The sequence below is a fragment of the Gambusia affinis genome, linkage group LG06 (assembly GCF_019740435.1).
Source record: "Gambusia affinis linkage group LG06, SWU_Gaff_1.0, whole genome shotgun sequence".
In the NCBI taxonomy this organism is placed as follows: domain Eukaryota; kingdom Metazoa; phylum Chordata; class Actinopteri; order Cyprinodontiformes; family Poeciliidae; genus Gambusia; species Gambusia affinis.
The window spans coordinates 4891971-4911167 of record NC_057873.1 but is presented as its reverse complement, the minus strand read 5'-3'; the positions used below and the strand labels follow the sequence as shown (position 1 = coordinate 4911167).

Sequence of the window (19197 nt, the reverse complement as noted above, 5' to 3'; positions counted from 1 at the left end):
TCTCTACTGCTTCTAAAACAGCCCAAATGCTTAAAAAACACCCAGTCGATTTTTGGCAATAAGTAAATGTTTTTTGGTGTCTGGAAAGCAATCACTGTGCCGCAACCTAGCATCTAAAGCTGAGCTCCAGCCCGGTTGGTCAGCTGAATGCACTGTACAATGCCTGCTGGAAAAGACAAGTGTTTTGTTGTTGATTTGTCACCCAGAAACCACTTGTTGCATTATTGCTGGTTGTGCAGGAAGCTCTACTAATGCTTTTCAAAGATGTACAGTTGTATAATTGTGCGAGTGTAAACATTGAGTTGGTGGTTGTGGCCGGTAGCAACTTATTTGGATTTAAAGTGATAACTAAAAAATCTCAAAATAGGCAGAACTGAACAGACTAAAATTTAATTATTCAGGAATTATTTTGTGTAAAAAGTGTAATGAACATGTTATCTATAACTTAACCTGCTCAAGGAAGCATGATAGATAATAGGTGTGTAGAAAATGTAATTCTAAAGCCTTTCTGGGGTGTTTGGCAGTAAAAGATGCCCGTCTAAAGAGTTTGATGCTGTTCAGTAAGTGTAACAAATCATTGTGGTTGAACTTAACTTCTGTGACTTATCATTGTCCAATTCAACGTCACATTAGCATCTTCACAGCGTGGCGTTTCTTTGACACATGCCGGTTCTTAAACACCCAGTCATGTTGAAATGCGCCGATTGGACACAGATCACTGAAGTTCACGCATGTCAATTACAGCATCTGGCTTCTTCTGGTGCAGAATTATGACACATCTCAAGTTGATGACAAAAGTCGGATTAAATGCACTATAACATGAAATCTTTTGGATTCAGTACCACATATGGACGTGACACAATTAGAATTATTTGGGTGAAAAGATCACAATTGGTTCAGACTGCTGTGAAAACATTGGATGTGGGTTTCTTTTCAGCAAAATAATCACATTGTTTACTGGTTTATGATCATATGTATAACTTGTTACCTTTCAGTTGATTTCTAAGGTACAATAAAAATGATCTGAGAAGGACGATAGGTGATTTAGCTCGTAATATACTTTAATGCAGTTCTGGTTAATTGGATGTGTTCAAAGGTTACAGAAAAATTCATTGTTTTTCTTAAACTTACTTCTTTTGTTTTGATCACTGTAACATTTACTGACTGGTGTTTCAGCTGCTTTCTGTGCACATCTCTTTCCACGACACAGAACTATCTAATCTAAAGATGGTAGGTTACTGGAAGTGGAAATCATTTTAAAGGGCCAGAAACCTTTCAGTTAGATAAACAAAATAATGTTCCTTTTTTATTGTAACAGTTTTGGAAGCCGTGTGAATCACAATATGTTGGTTTCCAACACTGGCTGTGTGGCCACATGGCTTGCTGAGGGTGTGGCACATATAAAATCAGACTGTAAGACCTTCTGTTTGTTAAGTCAGCAACAAATTAAAAAGATCAACACAAAGATGTGCTTTAAAAAATATTAATTTGCTAAAGATTTAATAGAATCATACTGAAACTTGTTTAATGATTTATTAGTCATCATACATATATGTTGTTGCAATGCTTTGTGACATTTTTTCTAGTTATATTTTATTAAATTTCCCAGTCAGCCATTGAATGCAGCGCAGGTTTAGCTGACCTCTTGCACGAGTGGATGACCAGACTTTGGGTTGGTTTAGTGAGAGGAAACGATTGTTCACATTCTGTAAGTGAGCTGTAATGCAACTCTGCCTATCTGACTTGATGTTTCCCAGCATGCATTGCAGCCTCCATTATTCATGGCTCTGCTGGGGGGTGGTGTTTGACAGCTGGTAGATCGGTGATGAAGCCAGACCCTCAGCATACCTGTGTGTGTGTGTGTGTGTGTGTGTGTGTGTGTGTGTGGAGGCTGGCGGGGGATGGGGCAGAGTTTCTACACTCTGGGGAATAGCTATGTATTTTTAAAATGTTTTTACTGCTTTCATTCCTTCATTCGTGTTTGAGCTTTATGCATACATCTCTACTTGAAAATATAAAAACCAAGATGTTTGTTTCTGATGAGATACAAACTTCCTATCAAGTTTCTCTCAAAAGATAATGGAACAATCTAAAAAAAACTGTATATTTTGAGAATGTTTTCTTTACATGTTTTCATTCAATTTTAATAAAACATTGCATTTCAAAAATTATTTAAACTCTTCCTCATAATTATTGGATTAGTGTCCTGCTGCATAATTGAAGTGTGCTTTAGCTTCAGGCAACCCCGCACCATCATACCACCACCACCATGTCACTTTGTGTGACTTTTCCTAGGATGTAGCGTAGCTTCAGAGAAAGTATTCTCATTATTAAATTATTTTATGAAGTTAACTTTTAGTTTTAAATATATTTACACATGGCCAAATATCCAAATTAGGTGATGATGTCATCTTGTGAGTTTTAGCACAACCAATAGCTGCTTCCTTGCTGATGAGTAGTCCAAACTGGTAAGTCAGCAGGTGCGTTTCCAGTAGAAATATGCGCAAAACATTATTTCACTAATTCCACTAACGTTGAAAAAACACAATTTCTCAATTGAGGTATTTCAATGAAATCAAAAATACTATTAAGAATAAGTTTGTTAACACGATAAGTCACTAGAAAACATGCCACGCCATCATCCTCCTACCACTTCCTGTTGTCATTTTTGTCGATTCTGCCAGCAGTAACGTCCAGCTGTTGGTCATGTGACTCATGTGATGTGAAAAAAGGGTTCAGTTTAACAAAATACAATTATTTTGTTGTGTTGGAAAAATTACCTCATCCTAGCGCAACAGCTTTTTATCAAAAAATGTCAGTTTTTCTTTTTTTAAGTTGACATGTTTCCATTAAGTAAATTAGTTTTTTAAATTTCATAGTTAACGGAAATGCAGCTACTAAAGTGTGAAAACCAAGTAAATCTTTAGGCAGTTTTCTTTACTGCACTGCAAACTGGTCCGTGGAAATATGACATGAAATATTGCGTCACAGCAGTTGGTTGTGATTTGACATATTGTTCAGCTCTAATTTGTGGTAGTTTATGTTGCTACTTAGCTAGCTTTGTGCTTTTATCTTCCTCTGAGCCCCACTTACCCCTTTGCTCATCCCCTCCCCCCGTCTCTCTCTCATTTCTTCCTCATGTTTCTCGCTGTTGCTGCTCTACTCTGTCTCCATTATACTTTACTCCTCTTTTGGACCCTCTTTGTCTCTGCCTTCTTTTCACCGTCCATCTCTGTCAGACCATTAACAATGGTCAAATTCCTGCTTCATTCTTCTTTTCAGTTTTCAGCTTCCTCCCAGAGTAAACAGATTGATGTTTGTGTCTTTTTCACAACTTCATTCCTCACCTTTTGCTCCAGACAGGAGGAGTTGGTTACCTTGAAAGTTCTTCTACATGTTCTCCAATAATAACGTGATGGTAAAACTCCTGAGAACGATAATAATTTTTGGACTCATGCAGGTATTAATTGACCAGACTGTAAAAACCTTTCTTCCATTTTAGGACAGGCGCACTAAACGTGGTAAATCAATCGTAGCCTCTAAGTGCCTGTGTCCCATAAACTTTATAAATCATCCATTATGTTTATGACTCACATTATGCTTTCTGATTGCTCTCTGTTTGTTCCTCTCAGCCATGACAGCACATCAGCAGCAGTTTACATCCATGTTATTGATTTCATTTCTGGTTGAAGAGTTCTTAAAGCCCATAAATTTATCGGACGCTGGGTCTGCCGCTTAAAGCACCGCAGTGCACCATGGGAATGCAACAAACGTCACTAGTCTCGCCTCACTTTTCGTTTTCTAATTTTGATGATGTCCAGACTTGATTTGGTGTATTATGTTGAACACCCCCTTTTTACAGGTGACCCCCTGCAATTCGCAGGTGGTTACAAATCGTTGACACTGATGAAGGCATTTTAGCACTACATGGGTTCAGCCAATCAGAACCAACGAAAATGAAAGGTGCTTCTGGATTGGCTGCTTTGAAAGTTGTCAAGTAGAATTGTGCCTAATTATTTCAGCTTCACCAAATCAAATTCTCTTTCAAATATTTTAGATATGAAGTTTGAAAAAATCTGCAAACAAGCAAGTTTTCACAAAATATTTGTGAAAATCTTGTATAATAAAATGATTTTTTATACATTCATAAAAAAGAATGAATGGTTTAAAAAAATCGCATATGGTTTTCTTTTCTTTATTTCTTTAAATATTTGTTTGCTCTGTGTGTAGTTTTATGTAGTTTAAGGCTGTTTTCACACCTCATAGCCTGGTAGACTCGATTTGATAGATGACCAAAATTGCAACGTATGTTACATTTTGAGCTGGCACGATTCACATTCACATTGAAAACCATTTGATAAACCTGTTCCCCTCCTCACCAGAAGGGGCACTGCACCCAGAACAACTGAAGAAGACACCGAGTGCAACCTTCTTTTCCACAAAACGTAAACAAAAATGGAGTAGTATCAGATTTTAGCGATTGCTGGATTTCTTTTTGTCTTTAGTAAAAATCCACGAGCCACTTCTTCTGTTAGACTTGCTCTTTTGTTTTGCTTGTGTTTACCCAGAATGCTCTGTGCTATAGTCCAATTCCTGCTATTGTGGGGGTCTCTGGCCTGCTTGGTGTTCACATTTGTATTCAAACTGCACTAAAGTTCACTTCAACCAAACCGAGACCAGGGCTTTTAGGTGGATCAGGGTTCGCTTTCTTAGTCCACATCATAGTTTGATTACGCATTCACACCTCCCCAAATGAACCGGACTTTCTAGGCAAATGGACTGGAGTTGGATTAAAGCAAACCTAAACAGGTCTGATGTGAATGCGCACTAAATCCCTGGATTACGAAGCAGTCTTAATGTCAGTTTCATCCCATCTAGGACTCCTATTTCAGTCAGAAAGTAGCTCCAGCTCTTCATCACAGGCATCCCGTAGTTTACTTAGTTCTTGTAGTTCATTTCTAGGAATTCCTTTCATTCATAGGTATTAAACAACTTGTATAATGTCTTTTCTAATTCACCAAGCGGACATGTTAAAACCTCAGAGACGCCAGAAACTTGAACACTCATCAGTCAGACGGCGCTTTGTCTGTTTTGCTACTTGAATAATCTTACAGGATGTCCAGACCTGGGACATCAGGTGTGCCAGGTGGGGGTCTTAATGTGACCTTGTAGTCCGTGTCTGTATTGATTACACAGAGCTGTGTGTAAGTGTGTGTTATAGCCTTATTGGATTTTGTTGTGCATCAGTGTTGTTGCGTTTATCTTTTACAGATCAGTATGCTGCTGCTGCTGAGTGACCTTTATTTCATATTTTATCTTTCTACTTATTTTTCTTTGTTGGTTTCAAATCATCCTCTTGCCCTTTTGGATTTCTTTTTGACAAAACTATTTCTGTCTGAGCTGAACATGGTTCTGTAGACAATCTGATTTTCTGAACCAAGTTATTAGTTGTTGTTTTTTTTAGAAAAGCCCTGGCTTCAGAGTTTGAATGTTTCATGGCTCAGTTTGCGGGAGTGTCGGTTTGATTGGTTTTTGATTTGCAGAAGGAGACAACATGATTCAGAAAACACTCTTGAGGTTTTTGTATTTGTGCTTTACACAAGCTAAACAAAACATACTGAAGCCATCTCCTCTTAATGTAAATTTTTTTTTATTAACATTTTTCTACATTTCTTTTTGGATTAATTAAAACATAATCATGCAATAAAACTTATATTATATTAATAAAATTGAGGCTCAGACTTAGTCTGCTTTAATCAAACTCCATTTTGTTTGTCTGGACATTCTGGTTTGGTTAGGGAGGTGTGAACGCCAAGCAGACCAGAGACCGCACCAAAAGCGGCAAGCGGACTATAATGCGCTAGTCTAGCGCTAGCAGGGAAATACCTCATGGTCTTTTATCAAAGAGAAATCCTACAACCACTAAAATCGGTGTACATTTTGTGAAGAAGGAAGTTGTGCTCCTTCGGTGTCTTCTTCAGAGGATTCTGTGTCATTTCCTTCACTGGTTCTTGGTGCAGCGCCACTACAGGTGAGAAGGGCAACCGGTTTTGGTAAAACTTTATTTGAAGGGGTATGCATAAGCCTGACATAACGTCTGTCATGAACAGAAGGAGTGTTCATGAATGTTTACGACTGTCATGAAGTGTCATTCAGGAAATAATGACACCCTTAGTACAAAATTGCACTAAAAGTTGCATTAAAAGTCAATTAAAAGTGTCATCTTTTCATTATTTCTTTATATAATGACACTTTTAAAGCAAAGTTCCATTAATACTTGCATTAAAAGTGTCATTATTTACCAAATGACACTCGATAACAATAATCAAAGACAGCCATGTAGACTCCTTCATGTCCATGACACATGTTGTGTCATGTCAGTCCCTTAAAATAAAGTGTAATCCAGATTTTTCAATTGACTTGCTTTGTTTGGTTGCTTTGTTTCACACAGTGCAACAGATGGAAATATAACAACAAATATTGCATTTTTTTTCTCCAATCGAACTGAGTCTACTGGACTATCAGATGTGAAATCTCCCTAAAATGTACCGGGACATCTAAATTCAGCCTCAAGTGACTTAGCTACAGACAAATATATGAGCAATTAAAACGCCTTTTGCTTTTCTCAGATTATTTGCGACGCTGACAACCAGTGCATACATTTACATACAGCAGTGCTGCCAGCCGGCTCCAATGCAGTCATGCTGCTGAGCAAGACGATGCCGGGAGGATTCATCCGGCTGTGATTTATGAACGACCTGCTTTACATCCCGAGCAGCAGCCGGCTCTGAATCATTGACTGAAATGATCAAAGAACTACGCTGAGCAAGAGGAGATCCTCTAAATTATCTCAGGAGGAAGTGAACCAAATTGATTTTCCTCTTTTTAATAATCCACACAGATTCCTTGGAACGGGTGCACGCCGTGGCTGCAGTTGTCCCCTGAAGGCAATGAGCTGAGGCGGGGCTGTACAGATGGCTGTATGGAGCAGGATCTGTGTGTGTGTGTGTGTGTGTGTGTGTGTGTTTTGGGGTGGGGTTTTGGGATAGGCTCCATCTCCTACAATAACCCGTATAATCAAACCTTCAGATAATGATCACATTGTTTGCATTATCTTACGAGACTGCAAGGTGAAATCTGATCTTTGTGTGGCTGCACCAATCCCTCTAATTAGGCAAAATTATAATATGGATTATTCAGATTGAGTTTCAGCCAGCTGCTTTATGCTAAATCATGTAAGTATTGTAATAAATGTCACTAATTCTATTTTTTTTAAAACCTTTTTTTCATCTAAAGCATTTTTTTCACCTCAGTCACATTTTGCAAATGATGGTTTAACAATCATGCTTTTATTGTTTCAAAGAAGTGTTACTCATTCTGGATCCTTCCTTAGAGCTTTTTAGCAAAGCGGCACACACAGAAGCTGCAGCTTGAATTATCTCTCCATCACTCAGGATTTAACGTCCTGCTGCTTTTCTCCATCGTTGGTTGTCGTCTCGGTGAACGTCGGAAAAATCACATCCTTAATCACTGCCAAGAGCACTGAATGCGCTCCGATTCCTGGCATCCTTCCCAACGCCATTAATCTGAGTTAACAGGTTGCAGTAGCAGGAATTGATTTAGGTTGGAATAATTAAGGCGTTCTGATCTGCTTGACTCAACATTTTCTGTTTCTTTCAAAATTATCAGCAGTTCTTGAGGACATTAGTGAAACATTAGCTTAAATTCTTTCTATTTTGCATTCAAGCTAAAAATAAAAAACCCCGAACACTGGTCCGCCTACAGCTCTTGGTGTCCGTTCGTTTGAAGTGAATTCAATACAAATGCGGAAACAGCAGGGCTATGGACTACATTGCAGGGCATTTTGGGTAAACGTGAGAGTCTAGCGCTAGCGGGAGAATTATTTGTGCTCTTTAGCCAAAGGTAAAAGATGAAATCCTGCAAATGCTGAAGTCTGACACAGCTTCATTTTTGTTTACATTTTGTGAAGAAGGAAGCTGAGCTCATTGTCTTCAGAGGTTTTTATGTTGCTTCCTTCAGTGTTTCTTGGTGCAGCGCCCCCACAGGTGAGGAGGGGAACAGCTTTTTCAAAAAGTTTTGTTCAATTGACAGTGCACCTGAAAATGTAGCAAATGTTGAAATTTTGCTGCACTATCAGGTGTGAAAATACCCAAAGGCCTTGAAATGTTGCTTTTTTGAGACATTTATGCCTACTTCATGTTGTCAGGCAGGTTGAGTTGAAATAATTTCTAGTTTTTACAGGCCATGTGGAAACAAGGTTTTGGTATGGCTGCTGAAACTGCATTCTGATTCAGTTCACCTTTGGCTAATTTTAGAACTATATTGGTGTGAAACCTCTCAAGTGTAGCCAAAACAGAAAACAAAAACCCCCAGAAGAAATCTGACACGACTTCGAGTGAAGCAGGAACACGACTGACTGAGGTTTAAAATTAGAGTGAAACAGACCTCTAACAGATTCCCCTTTGTCTGTACCTGAGCTGTAGCATTACACCAAATGCCTGAACTATTGAAGTGTGGAGCTTTTGTATTTGTCGTGCTGTGGGAACAAAGATATATGTGTGTGTGTGTGTGTGTGTGTGTGTGTGTGTGTGTGTGTGTGTGTGTGTGTGTATGAGTGTGTGTGAACATGCCCCCCACCATCACACAGTCTGTTCCGCAATCACGCACCCCTTCTTTCTTTTCTCTCTACTCTACCTATATATAAATTAATTCTGTTTTCATTTAGTTTCTCTGTCACTTTCCTCATCTCACCTTCCTTCAACACCATCCCTCTCTCATACTTTCCTGTTTTCTCTCTTTCTTTCTTTTTTGTGTATCCTTTATCTGATGTTTGGCCATGTCCTCCTCTTCAAAATCACCATCTGTCTCCTTCTCTCCCTCCCACACAAACACTCACACACTTTTGCCACATGACAAAAGACGTTCTATTTTTGCCCCCCAAACAGCTTTTTTCTGATGTGGTCGTTAACTAATTAAAGTTCTGCATGTGTTTGCTGGATGGATCAGCTGTGAAAACAACTCACAAAGTTTTATCACTTATGCTTTGTCTGGGATTGAATTCAAACTCTGGATTAATTGATTTTATGAGCTCAAATTAGTTTCTGAAGCGGCAACACAGCGACGGGTGACTGAAGGTGATTATTTCGGCTTGTATACTTTAATGAGTGTGAAGTAACTTGTCATCCACTGCTGCCCTATGCCAGATTTATTTATTCACAGGATGTCAGTGCATCCTTAAAATGTCTTAAATTTATGAAACTAAGTGTATGGTAAGTTTGCCTTACATATCTTAACTACAAGTCTTAAATTTTGTCATGTAGGGACTTTTCTGTAAAGCAGAAATTTGAGTCGTACTTGAACATCTTCACTGCGATCTGACTTGAGGCGCTAAATTATATGCCAGTGATATACCCTGGCTAGCTAGCTAGCTAGCTTTGTGTGCCTCTGTCATGGGTGATGGACTCGACACACAGGGAGCGACAAAATCATCGGCACCTGGGGTGAAACTCAACAGATGGGACACGACGACAACAAAATATTAACATTTTCCAACTTATTTTTCAGTTGATGTATGCTTATGCATGCTTTCAATTCACCAATTGATGCTCAAAGTCTCTTAAAGTGCCTTAAATTCATAAAACACAAAACAATTTAGCCTTAAATATGTTAATCAAAGGTCTTACATTTTGTTCTGGCAGGACTATTATTCTTGTATTTGTAGTTTTTTTTTTTTTTTTTTCTCGTGGCACTTTTTGTTGGGAAAAATTTGAGACATCTTCACTGCTTTCTGTGTCTTGATGCGGTTGCAGCTAGCGCTAACAAGCTGCTAATATACAGAGCTATCTTTTTGCATCCATCATGGATGATGGGGGACACACGAGGATCCAATATTAAAGCCCTAAAAATGTGTAAATTCATAAAACAAAATGTAACTTTGCTTACATTTAGTTCTATGAATTTACATTTTGTGTCATAAATTTATAAAACAAAAGGCAAATTGGCCTTAAATATGTCAATCAGGTCTTAAATTTCATTATGACCGGAGTTTGGTTTTTCTCCTGCAGAGTTTTTCTGTCAGGCAAAAATTTTACTCAAAGGCAGGCATCTTCATTGTGTTCTGTTACTTGAGGCAGTTAAGGCTACCGCTAACCAGCTAGCTGTCTGTTTTGCATCTATCGTGTGCAATGGGGTTAAGATTGGTTAAAGCTGTAGAGAGCCAATATTCAGCGTTAGAAACTCCAGAAATTTTGGCTGTTTTGGCTGAAATTTCTGCTTAATTATAATACAGTAGGAACTGCCAAGCATCCTCTATATTGACAGTTTTTTTGTTTTATTCAAGGCGTCATTAAAAAAGTCTTAAAAAGTCCAGAATTTGACTTACTGAAACTCTCTGGCTTAAACCTCTCAAGCTTTTGCTGATATTTGTTGAATGCAATATTTGTATTGTTAGGATAAAATGATAAACTAGCTTTGTAGAGGAACTGAACCAACATAGCAAAGGATTTTAATGCTAATACACTTGAAAATCGAATAGCTGACATTGTGAGATTGTATAAACAGAGACTTGTTTCTCAGTGGATGTATGCTTATGAATGCTTTCGAATGTGGTCTGTAAATTATGTTAAAATATACGTTTGAAGTCTGCGCCCTCGGGTTTGAGTCTGCAGACAAACGAGATGGTTTCATTTTTCGTTCTGTCGTCGGAGCTTCAGTGATGGGATGAAATGAGATGCAGTGAGATGGTTCGGTCTCCTGCTTCAATAGTTTCTACTTTTGTTGCTCTGTTCAGAAAGAAAGCTGCATTAAACCTCCATTTGTCCTGAACTAGTCCCTCTTAGTCACTGTTCTGTTTATGTCTGGTATTTATGTTACCTGACGAACCGAATCTGTCAGCACCAGCTAGCGGCTCTGTTGGATCCAGTTGCATGGAGGTGCATTACTCCCCTCGGCTATGAGGGAACCAGACCCCCTGCTGGCTCTGCCAGCGCAGCTTTCCTGAAAGTCTGGAGTTCAGAAGTTAGGATTTTATTACTTCAATGCAAATGTTTCAGCTACTAACAAAAAATGACTATGTAAAACCAGACATTCCTTGTTATCTGAATGAAACCTAAACCATGATATGATAAGCAAGTAAAAATATGTGGATCTTGGTTTTTTCAGCGGTTACAGACAAAAGCCGCCAGTGAGTCGCTAAAATCCACAAATACTTTAGATTTCATCTAAAAATGCTTACACTGCAAAAACACAAAATCTTCTTACCAAGTATTTGGTCTAGTTTTTAAGTGTTCAGCTGACTAAATATATTAGTGAGCTTGAAATAAGACAAAACTAACCTACAAATAACTTTTCAGCACGATACAAAGCCTGATTAAGTCAATAATTGTTTAATATTGATTAAAAGCTTCTCACTTATAACCATGTTGAGTGAGAAAATCTGCCATAGCTGTTTTTTAATCAATAATCAAGAAATATTGACTTAAAATGCTCAATATGTAGCTTAAAAGTTGCTTGTTAGTTTTGTCTTATTTCAAATGTATTTGGATATTTTCACTAGAAACTCAGCACTTGGCAAGAGTTTAGCTGCTTATTTTTGATTTATGTGAATAAATGTGCACAATGGAAACCTTCTCAGCTCTACTGCAGAAGCTAACGTCAACCAACTTCCTCTTGGGATTCCAGCCAATCAGAGCCAAGCAGAATAAATGGCGCTCCTGGATTGGCTACAGAGCAAACGGCAGCTACTAGAATGTTACGTAGCATTAAGCTGCATACTCTTTTGAATATTTAAGTGCTAAGAAATGTAAAAACTTTTGTGTTCAGTCTCGTTGAATCAGGTTTTTGGGGGGTATGTCTCTCTCAGCTTTAAATGACCAAGCAGCTGAAATTATTCCTGTTCTTCTTTGGAAAGTAGCTTAAGCTCAGTCACAACAGAGGAATGGTGAAGGTCACTTTTCAAGTCTTCCTTCAAATTCTCATCTGAGTTTAGGGCTTGACTTTGACTGGGCCATTCTGATATATGGTCTTGCTTCTATCTGGAGCATTCCAGAGTTTTTCTTCTTTTCTCTTTTTTCTTTTCCTTTCTCTCCAACTGTTTTCTTTTCTTTCTCCTTTTTCTTTTTCTTTCTGTTTTTCTTTTTTTTCTCTTTCACTTGCATGGCCAGTAGTTCCCTTGCTAAAATTATGGCTGCTTTGTGCGACTCTGTTGTATAAATGTGGGGGATTTATGTAATAAATGATCCCCACAGCATGATGCCACCGCTACCATGTCTAACTGTGGGGATGGTGCTTTCAGGGTGATATGCAATTTGTAGTCTCCTTTTTCCCCAAAAACATTCTTCTCTTCTCCTCTCCCTTTTCTTTCAGTTGCATGGCCAGTCGTTGTCCTGCCTCAATCATTTACTGCTTTCTGTCTTGATTGCATAAACCTGGATGTTTAAGTATCTTTGGAATAATTACTTCGAATTATTGATTATGTAACCATTTAGAAGAGCAGGCAGTTTGGCACAGGTAAAAGGCTTTCAACTGGAATCTCTAATTTGACTCAGCCGCCGAGAAATAAACAAAGAGTCGGTGCAGCTGATTATGTAAGAGCAAACGGAGGAAATTTGGACGGTGCTGTTGCTTATTTAGCAGCCTGTGGGATTCCTCAGAGCAGCTGAAGGGAATCCAGATTCACCCTCTGGTTGTCTACATGTCTGTCCATCTATTGGTCATGTTTCACAACGGACGTTATGCAAACGCTTTTTATTTTGTATGGGCATCTTAGTCGGGTTTTAGTTGTATGTAAGATGTCATTAAATGTGTGTCCTGTTCCAGTAAATGTGTCTGCTGCTGCTGATACGTCATTCCCAGGAAGTGCTGACACATTCCGGCGTCCGTCTCTTTAGATGTGCCGGCGTGAATAATGAATGTCTCTATATGTAGGCCTGCACCCGTTAGATGGATAATGGAATGACAAACTTTATGGTGCAGCTAAATTACACTTTATTACATAGACGGATAAGATTTGAAGACTTGGTTTGTTTCTCCGAGCAGCAGAGACGTGCTTAATCACATCCTAAGGCGCAAAACTGATTTGTTATGAAAATGGAGGAAATTTATGTGGAAACCAAACAGTATTTGTTTCCTGTCTGTTTTTTTTTGTTGTTTTTCTTTTTAAGGTGTCATCGCCCCTCCACCATTATGCCGGCCCAAAATGAAAATGTGTTTAAAACTCTTTCTGTAGAATAAAGGACTTTAAATAGTTGGAAAAGGCCTCATAACATTAATGCTGTTTCTCCTCCTCAGCATTGAATTAAAACGCGCCTGCACGCTTCAGACCAGCAGACAAACATCATTCCTGTTTTTATTTCATAGATGTGGTCGAACCAAAGTAGATCAGTTATTTGGGTCCTTTAATTTGCAGCACCTGGTTGCTTCTGACCCACTTAAATCTGATGGAAACAGCAAGTTCCTATTTTGGGTTCACTTATGTTTATAAATAAGAACCAGGTGTAATCGCTGTTCTTGTGCACTAGAGGTTAGACTTGAACTAATTTTGTAATCTATTAATTAACTATACAAACTCTAAAAAAACTGGAAAGAGTAACACAGTCAGCGCAGCAAAACTGTACAAGATATATCTAAGTTTTTAATTTAAGATGAAAAAAAACCTTTGTCTAAAAAAATTTTCTACCCAGAAATCTTTAAGTGTCGTAGTTTTAACTTCACCTGGTTCAAATTCTGTGAATAAATGCTTTTTAAGCACCTTTATCTATCTAATTATTATTTTAAAATAATAAAAATAGTCCCCAGATCAGCTCCACTCTGTACTGATGAAGCAGGAAGGACTGAGTTTTTCACATGTTGATGATGGACGTACATTCAGCTGCAGATTCATCCTTTGCTACAAATTATCAGGCGCTTACTAAAGGAATACTGTCAATTTATACAATAAAATGTTTATTTGGTCATTCAAAAAGGAATTCAATGGTTTATTTTCTTCATTTGACATATTAATAAAGGCTTAAGAGGTAAAATGAAAAATCTGCAGAATGTGGCAATTTTCTTTATCCAATTAACCGTCAGAAAAATCAATAATTAAAATATTTATTGATTATTCCGAACTTATTCAATATTCTGCTGTCAAAACAACAGCAGAATGTTACTGTTCATCTGATTGACCTTTTTGTTTTGTTTTTCCCCATCTTGGCTCTCTTTGTAGATTTATTAGTCCTGAGTCTGACTCCTCGGAGTCCAGATTGGATAATCTGAAGAGGGATGAATTGGGATTAATGGGTTTTCCAGCCCAGATCACCTCTGTAACTCAGAATTGGTCGGATCTGACAGATCAGATTATTTGAGTCTCTGTAATCATCTTCAGGGATCCTGATCTAACTCAGGATATCATCTAAAGTCTCTGACAGCGTGGTGCCTCCTCATCACTCACACACTCCTAACACACACCGTGTTTCTCTGTGTGTGTGTGTGTGTGTGCGTGTGTGTGAGTCTGGCATTTTCCTCAGCAAATCAAGGCTTTTACTCACCATATTTACACTGTCCTGGTACTCCTTTTAAATCACTGTCATAAAATGTTTATCTTGCTTTAGATTTGTTGCTTTTTAATCTTAAACTTCAGATGATTTCTCACCTGAACAGATTAAGACATTTTGTGTTTATTTAGTTGCTGCTTCTCTTCGTTTTCCTTTTCTTTGCTTTCAATGATAATATGACCTTAACACCTTAGTGGCTTAGAAAGCTAAAAATGTTCTCCTCACGCATTTGTTTCCTGCTTAGTTGGAAAAAAGCAGAGGAAATTTAAATGTCTTTTTTTTAAAATTTGTATAGAGTCATATTTGGTCAGTTAGAATAGATACGTTCCAGTGAGGCTTGTTTTTCTACGACAGAAAATTTGACCCAGAATAAGGAAAACATAAATAGGAGAATAAAGTCGTGATATTAGAAAATATTTGTACAAGATTAAAGTTGGAATATTACCAGAATAAAGTTATAATAATACAAGAATAAAGTCGGGATATTACCAGAAAAATGTTGGAATATTAGAAGAAGGACATAGTAATTTTATGGAAACACAAAAAATATCCCAAAATTAAAATCAGGAATGTTGAGCATCTTATTAAGTTATACTTTAGTTTCGGTTTTACAGATAATAAAATTAGCTTAAAATTAGATCCAATTGTGCGAACCACTATTTGCGTTTAAGAAACAACCACAAGCTGGTAATCTTATCAAAACTTGTTTTCCTCATTAAAAAGACTGATGCCTCTCTTTTCTGCTAATACTGCATCTTTATTCTGAAAATATGGTGAGCAAATTATTGAATACTTCCTCCCAGGTTCATTGGTTCCTATCTATACCAATCACATCTGTGACTATGAATAGATTTAAACAGAAATATTTTGTTAAATATCTTGTAATTTCTTTTTACGTAATTAAGTTGAAAGAGGTCTGAAGCTTCAGTCCTAGCAATAAAAATCAAGATCAAGTCATTAGGATTGTTTTAATAAGACGGGGTCTCTGCTGCAGGTTGGGGAATCCTTTCAGATCAATAGATGTAACCTTGTATTCAGTTGTGTGTGTGTGTGTGTGTGCATGCGTGTGTGTGTGTGTGTGTTGGTTAGTAGACAGTATGGGATTGTTTGGAAACCAGGTTCTGCTGAAACTGGCAGGAGTGTTTGAAATTTGAGACATCTGCTGTCTCCCTCTGTGTGTGTGTGTGTGTGTGTGTGTGTTTGTGTAAAGTAGACAATAAAGACTCCATCACTTCCTTCTAAACAACAACTGTTTGTATGCAAAATGGCTACAAACACACTCACACACCCTCTCTAAGTGCTTACTGCCCTTCGTGTGTAGGTGACGTTCCCCCTCTGGGGTTATGGCGCCCGATTAAAAGACCCAAACGGTTCTGGGATGGTTGGATGCGTTTGTGAACTTTTACTGCTTCCACGTGTGACTCACCTTCTGACACCAAGCTGATGTCACCGTCTGCGAGAGGCAGGATGGGTTAAAAGTCCACATGGCTCCTCGGTTTCAGTCTGTACTGAGGCTCTGAGGAGGTTCAGCGTTTTTCTTTTCCTTCTGAAAAACTTCTCGATTTGTTACTTGCTTTTATCTTTGGGGTTAAAATTTGAGCTGTACACTTAAATAAGGTAAGATCTAAAAGCCTTTTATTGATGCTGATGAGTATTTTTTGTTGTTGTATTATAGATGCAGATCTCTTCAAAAAGCTGAAAAATAACATCAGATGTAGGGTAGAGGTGTGCCGATCGATCGGCCACCGATCAAAATCGCCAGATTTCCGTGAAAAAGTGTATAATCAGTGATCGCCGATCACCAAAACCGATCACGTGTATCTGACGTCGCAGCCTGCGTGTGAGTTGATCTCCTCGTTCCTTCACACTGCGCAAGCGCGGCAACAAATCGTAAGCGATGTCATGAGGAACTGTAAGGCTCTGAGTGAATGGGGACGTTTGCGTGTTGCAGCAGAAAATTCAGGGGTGAAGCGCGTCAAAATGCATCACAATGAATCTAATATGACATGTATAAAAAAAACAACCACTTAACGGAGTTTGGCTGCAATGCAGCCAAATGCAGGAAAAAAGCGAACAGACAGCAGGCAAAGCAGCGCTACTACCAACACTCACCGGATTAGCAACACGGTCAGAAAGCTAAACAAATAACCCAAAAAATTATTTACGGCAAGTCAATGAGTTGGTGTTGTAAGACGTTGGTTCTGCTCTCGCTGTTGGACCGCTGCTAGGCGTTATATTTATATTAGTAATATTTCGCATGCGGAGCGCCGTTTCTGCTCCACCCGACGGTGAACTCTCACACCGAACAGCTGCTTAACGCTGCGGCATGTAGGTTAAATAAACAGACCAAATATTTTGCATATGTATTAAAACTTTCGCTGTCCTGGGACGTGCTGTGGTGGCGGAGGGGATAGCGCGACCCACGTTTGGAGGCCTTGAGTCTGCGAAATATCGGCATCGATATTTGCCGCATGTCTTCCCCCCTATCCTTCCCCCTTTCTTGTCAGCCTACTTTCATATAAGAGACACTAGAGCCCACAAAAAAAATAAAAAATAAAAAAAAAACCTTGAAGGGGAGAAAAAAAAACTTTCGCTGTCCTAACATAAGACGGATAATCTCTGAATAAAAAAATCGAGCCCCTCTGCCTCCTCCTGTGTTCTGTAGAAAAACTCTGTTCGGTCAGAAAGATCAGGAACATCACAAAACAACCATGTTCTCAGTAACTCAGGATTTCAGGATGCAACCTGTGTTTAACTTTGAATAAATATTTATTTTTTTGCTTGACATTATTTGTTGTAGGCAGTGTTGTGAGATCTATTTGATTCATGTATAATTTAGGCTGTTGACAGCCTTACTGTTAAATATTTATTGCTGATTGTAGGTTTTTCAATTGTCTTTTTGACTGAATAGCTTCTGTATTGTAGCCCCCAAGTATTTTGCATGTTTATGTCTAAATTAGGTGAATTTATTGCAAGATCATTTAGTATCATTTATACCTAGCGTGAAAAATTTACAGCCAATCCAGTTAATCGGCAGAGATTGGTCTCATGGATGAGTGGTACCTGTCCCACCAGGCTAAGCATAATTTGTTTTTATATCTTAAATAGGGATTTCTTATTCACCAGTAACAGTCGTAGCAAAGACTGGTTAAACTGGGTTTATAGTTAAAAATCTTGCACCAAGTTGTAGACATTGCTAAACAAAACTTGATCTAGAAAATTACAAGATCGCTTGAATTTTTTACCCTAAGAATATTTAATCTTAGCTGCCAAGGATTAATATTATTTTTCATTGTATTTCATTGTTTGCCTTTTTTAAGACTCTGTAATTGGTGCTTACGTTTTGTAAATAGCATCTCCCAATAACACAATGTTGTAAAATTTTCAAATTAGCATTTTTAACAATTACATTTAAAATGGTGCAGCGCAGTCAAGAGCCTGTAAACAGAGTAACAGCTGTACAAAACACAGCTGTGTATGAGAGGAGTTGAGTCTGATGCTGCAAACTTTAGAAGAAACATTTTATAATTCAAGCTCAGGGTCCGGTCTCTGTTCAGAGTTAACTCAGTCTCTTCTAATAGTATTTCTATTTTAGTCAAAGTGAGTTATTTAGTTTGCTTTGACAAATTTAGTCCATCAGGAGCCGCTTCCGTTTATGTGTTAAGGTGGAAGGACAGAAATATTAAGCAGCTTTCCTGTGCAAAGAGTTGAAAATACATGGAGAACTTTTTCCTTTTTCATTGTGTTTTCTGTAAATTTCATGTTTTCCTCTGTTTGTTGATTTGCTCGTGTAGCTCTGACCTACATACATCCTCCTCGTGACTCTCTGTGCTCACTGGAGCATTTATAAGAGGTTAGCTCCTAGCTTCAGTGTTTGATTGTGTATTTCTGTGTGTGGCAGAACCGGTCATTAAGTTGGCTTTTTTTTTATTTGCCTCTCAGCTGTGTGTGCAAACTGCAGGTTACACTTACACATCAAAGTGGATAAATGTGGTGTTATCTTTTGACCAAGACTCATTAAGCTCTGAGTCAGTACACGCATGTTAACAAAAAAAACACACACTGTGATTTAGTCAGCTTGGTGTTTGTAGATCAAACTGACCGCTCTGAGCAAATGGAAACTCTCTGTCCATTTATTTTATTTTATTTTAGAAGATTTTCCCTCGGAAGGAAATTTTGTTCCTTTAACTAAAGCATTGACGTCTGGAATCCAAAGGAACACATTTCCTCACTCTTTTTACAGACAGGATGTACATAAAAATGCAGTCTCGTTGCTACAGATCATTCCAGCTTTTATACTAAAATAATCTAATTTACTTACTTTCTTATTTGTTAATAGCAGATCACAAAAGCTCTCCATACCCAGCTATATGGAAATATTTGATTGTAATTTTGACAATTGACTTACTTCAAACTGCTCTGATTGGTCTGCAGTGGACTTCCTGTAGAGGCCGACCAATCAGATGTGAGTTGCACATCTGATTGCAACTCACAATCAGACTTTAAACTGGGACCGTTTAAAGTATTCTATGGAGCACTGCAGCCCAGAAATCACATAAGAAAAACAATAATGGTAAATGATTTTAACATATAGTAACTTTTAAGCAATGCATTTCACATGTAGTATTTTATTTCATAAATTGAC

At 38.1% G+C, this 19197-nt stretch overlaps 1 protein-coding gene across 2 annotated transcripts in view; it reads left to right on the top strand.

Moving 5' to 3' along the window:
• pak1 (p21 protein (Cdc42/Rac)-activated kinase 1) overlaps window positions 1-19197 on the top strand; it is a 63233-nt gene that overhangs the window by 17896 nt on the left and 26140 nt on the right. The window contains exon 1 of one of the 2 annotated variants that reach the window (XM_044118678.1): window positions 9097-9155. The exons of the other annotated variant lie outside the window; for it this stretch is intronic. The gene's annotated coding sequence lies outside the window, so the exon portion shown is untranslated. Of the gene's footprint in view, window positions 1-9096; window positions 9156-19197 lie in introns of those variants that run through there. 2 annotated transcript variants of the gene reach the window in all.